At 36.9% G+C, this 4476-nt stretch overlaps 1 pseudogene; it reads left to right on the top strand.

The window, feature by feature from the left end:
• The first annotated feature begins 1696 nt into the window (after window positions 1–1696).
• On the top strand, window positions 1697–1815 carry LOC111745102 (annotated as a pseudogene).
• Window positions 1816–4476: the final 2661 nt, after the last annotated feature.

Raw genomic sequence — 4476 nt, forward strand, 5'->3', positions numbered from 1 at the left:
AATCACACTGGCTACCACATGGTGAATAGACACAATTGAAAATGAAAGCTCATATCTATGCACAAGCTATGAAAAGTATAGACCGTTTGCATAGCTATGGAGCAGCCTTGAATTCTAGGTATAGAGTCCTGCTTTAAAATGCTGCAGAGCACGCACACGCGCGCACACACACCCTCCTTCTACTCAAGCAGTTGTCTTATAAAGATACTTTCTAAAAGAAAGCACATCTTTATCTGAAAGATGCCACAAAGAAAAGAAGACTCATGCCATCCATCAATCTCTGGTAACTGGCATTCAGCTCACAGATAGACTCCCCTCTTTTAATTTTTAAATCACCTTATCAATCAAAGCACCGTGTTGTTCTCAGTCTCATTTTAGCTGTTCTGAGTTGATCCTATCTACTTGTCTCCTATTTGCTTCTTGGATTTTCTCCTATTGTCTGTGTCTTATAGAAAGCATTCAGAGGCTTCTGAGACATGCTTCAAAGAAGGTATTCATTTCTTTTTGTTAATAAATATACAAATTTCCTTGGGAAAGTGTTTGTGTTGTCTCAGTGAAATTCAGGCTATCAATCTCTAACTCTGGGTCATTGTGACATAGAGCAAAGGCACTGGCACTGAACCACAGCAAAAGAAGAGAGTTCAAGTTGAAGCTGTGACAAACAAAACCTAGAGGCAATTCTCTTAGCCCTGGTGCCTAGAGTGTTTCAGAGAATGTCCTGGGAAATAAAACTTTATGGTGGCTCTGACTTCATAAATCCTGGAGGAAATTAAACAGAAGAATACTTAACTTTTAGTAAAACATCTCAGCCTCACTTTTGATCCCAGCTGATCCACTTCCCATACAGAATTTTCCAGAGCTGAGCTGTGTAGCTCTGGTTTCAGTCTATCTCAAAGGAAATCAACGGGGTAGGATATAATTATTATCTTTTGTGGCATCAGACAGTAAACCTTGCATTATCAAATGGAGCATTTTTCCTTTGTCCTGTTAGAGTAACTGTCTTTCTTTCTGATACTTTTGAGGGCAGACGAAAAGGAAAAGTTATTGATGCTTTCTTTTTTCATCTAAAACTGTTTTATTCGAGGTAATATTTTGATCACCTTTTATGAGCTGCATGTCCTTCCTAATGGAGAAACCAGATATCTACACAAAAGGAAAACCCATTGCTGTATTAAGGAAAATAAGAGCAATGCAGTGGGAATGGTCGGCTCCCAAGCCGAGCAGGGTCGAGATATTGGATAGAATATTGTGAAATTCTGAGCACTCCAGCAACCTGCATCAGTTAACTTGCCTTTCCGGTTGTGTCATATCCACTCTCAAAAGCAGCCATATAAGAAGAATAGCATTTATTGCTTAAAAATTACACTTTATTAAAAAAGGGAATAAGGTGTTCCTAATGCCATGTGTGTTATTACATCTCATTTTCTTTTATAAGATACAGAAAAATATGGAAAATAATTGGCATCTGCTATATTAATTAATTAATTAATTAATTAATTTTTTAAACGCCTACAGCAACTGGTCTTCCTGGGTAATCTCCCATCTAAGTACTAACCAGGCCTGATGCTGCTTAGCTTCCAGCATATTTAAAAGCCTATTTGAGTTTATTTATATTAATTCAATATGTATTGACAGTCTACTAGGCCATTGCAGCTAGATGTTAAGGAGAATGTAATGGTTAAAAAATATAATTCCAGTCTATGGCCATGCTACCCTGAACAAGCCCGATCCCGTCTGATTTCGGAAGCTAAGCAGGGTTGGGCCTGGTTAGTACTTGGATGGGAGACCACCTAAGAAGATCAGGTGTTGTAGGCGTGAAAAATAAAAAACAAGGGATTGTAAGCTGACAAGGTCCTTGCAATCTGTGAGGCCAACCAAGGGTTGCCTTGCCTAAAAGAAAAAAATAATAAAATAAAATATATAATTCCAGTTCTCAAGGAACTAAAACCTTTGTATATAGTTTTTAAAAAATTAATTAGTCTTTTTAGTGAAATCTTTTATTTCTTGAAAGCAGGAATCACCTCTTATGTTTCTTTTTTGTTCTTCCTACAGTACATGTAGGAAGGAAGGACATGGTGGTGGTTCCACAGATTTTCAACAACTGAATAAATGAATATGGTACCAAGCTTGGTCTATTTAATTTTTTTCAAAATTATTGTTTTGGTTCAGAAAATTAACAAATAACTAGTGGCAAGGATGTGGAGATAAGGGAACCCTTGTACATTGTTAGTAGGATTGTAAATCGCTGGAGCTGCTATGGAAAACAGTATGGAGAGTCCTCAAAAAATTAAAAATAGTGGTGCCATAGGACCCAGCAATACCATTTCTAGGTATTTATCTGAAGAAAAGAAAAACACTAATTTGAATATATATATGTGTATACACACACACACACACACACACACACACACACACACATGCACATACACACACCCTTATGTTCATTGCAGCATTATTTACAATAGCCAAGATATGGAAGGTGTCCATTGATGTATGAATGGATAAAGAAGATGTGAGATATATATGCAATGAAATATTTTTCAGCAATAAAAAAGGATGAAATCACAATTTGTGACAACATGGGTGGACCTAGAGGGTATTATGCTAAGTGAAATAAGTCAGACAAAGACAAATACCATATAATTTCACTTATATGTGAAACCTTACAAAACAGAAACAGACCCATAGATACAGAGAAAAAGCTGATGGCTGTCAAATTAATTCTGCAAGTCCTCTATTTGTGTATTCAAATTTGGAAATAAAAAATTCAATATCAATTTAAAGAGAGGTGGATATGCACATCTTTCTTGACATATACCTTATATGCATCATGTTCATTGTACTTCAATACATGAACCACAATAACTTGCTAGGGAAATGTGCTTCTGTCCTGCTATCTAGTTGTTTTCTTTCTGTTCATTGTCCAAAATTCCAAATGGGGAAAGACTGAATTGTAAACAAATGGGTACAGAAAACTTTGGATTGGCAATAACTATTATATCCAATCTTCTCTATTATCCAGAATTCTTGTCCGTTGCTCTGTATAGCACATACCCCACAGCCTAAATTATACTTTTAGCTCTTGGCATACTTGAATATGCATACTCGAATGTTTAATAGAAAATGTTGTGTGTTCAGGCTAGAATGGCTTCTTATATCGTGTAGCTACCTGCCAACTGCATATGTACTACAGGAAAGACTTCCCTCCTGAAAGTCCCCATCACCCCTTTATTCTTACCTCCTGAGTATCCCACAATAATTCCAGTCCTCACGCCCTTAGTGCAGAGCTTAGAGAAAGTCCTTTGAATAATTCCAGTCCTCATACCCTTAGTGCAGGGCTTAGAGAAAGTCCTTTGAAAGGTTTTTATTTTTTTCTATACTCTTTCCAGGACTCATCTTTGATGTTTCTGTAATTCAACACTACTAGTTGCACTGTGTTCACTGGGACAAGCCCACACCAGAGTGAAAATTCCAGCGGCATGAAATTAGGTTTCCTCAATGTACACTGGCTGCTGGGGTGTGTTAACATTACACTCACCAAGGGTCGATGTGCTGACTGCTTTTAAAACCTTTATCAAGCACCTAGTTAATACCTGGCTTTGACCTACAGATTTCTATACAATTTGTCCCATTTAATTCTTATTTCTACCCAGGGATGTAACTATTACAATAACCCCACTTTACAGATGGGAATGAGGTGACCAAGTTCCGGGGAAATTAAATGACTTGACCGTATTGACACTTAAATTCAGGTCTCCAGAGCCATTTAAAAATATATATATAGCTTGGCTTTCTTTCTCATTTATAACCTAAGAAAAAAGTTAAGCTGAAATGCAAAAAATTGGTCAACTACATGCTGCATTGAAATCTATAATAGAAAATGAGCCAGGTTTGCACTCCCCTCCCCAAGTTTTCTAAACAATATTTAAAGACTTCATTTATTTCAGTCTGAATATTGTAATATAACATTTCAGCATTTTCCATTAAAACCAAGAAATTATCACAATCTAAGTAAACTAAAAAACGTTATAATTGTTCATGTTTCAGAAATGTCATTGGATATGTTAGCAAAGAGGCTTGTTATTCTACATGCCATAAATATTATTGCTTGAGTGGGTAAAATGCATGGAGTTTAAATTCCTAATCAGTGTTTTCAAGCACGCACATAGGCACTTCATGATTGCAGTTTCACTGGGTATTTTGGTTGTTCCTTCAACTACCAAAGAAACCAGCACATTTGTGTTTCTCTGGGGACTTATCACCAGCTTCCTGAGCTCCGGAGTGCCTGATTTCTGCATGTCCTTCCACATAATGTACATACATGTCCCTGGCTTCATGTTTCTCAGAAGGAATTTTCCCTATATAACACTCCTGGTCTCTCTCCCTGGGCCCTTTCTTACTTTTCCACATGAGAGGAGAGAGAGTTATGTGATTGATTTGGTTTGCAATGAATTAATATATCTATCGGTCATGCTC

Source organism: Pteropus vampyrus, unplaced genomic scaffold (genome assembly GCF_000151845.1).
Source record: "Pteropus vampyrus isolate Shadow unplaced genomic scaffold, Pvam_2.0 Scaffold146, whole genome shotgun sequence".
Taxonomy (NCBI): Eukaryota; Metazoa; Chordata; class Mammalia; order Chiroptera; family Pteropodidae; genus Pteropus; species Pteropus vampyrus.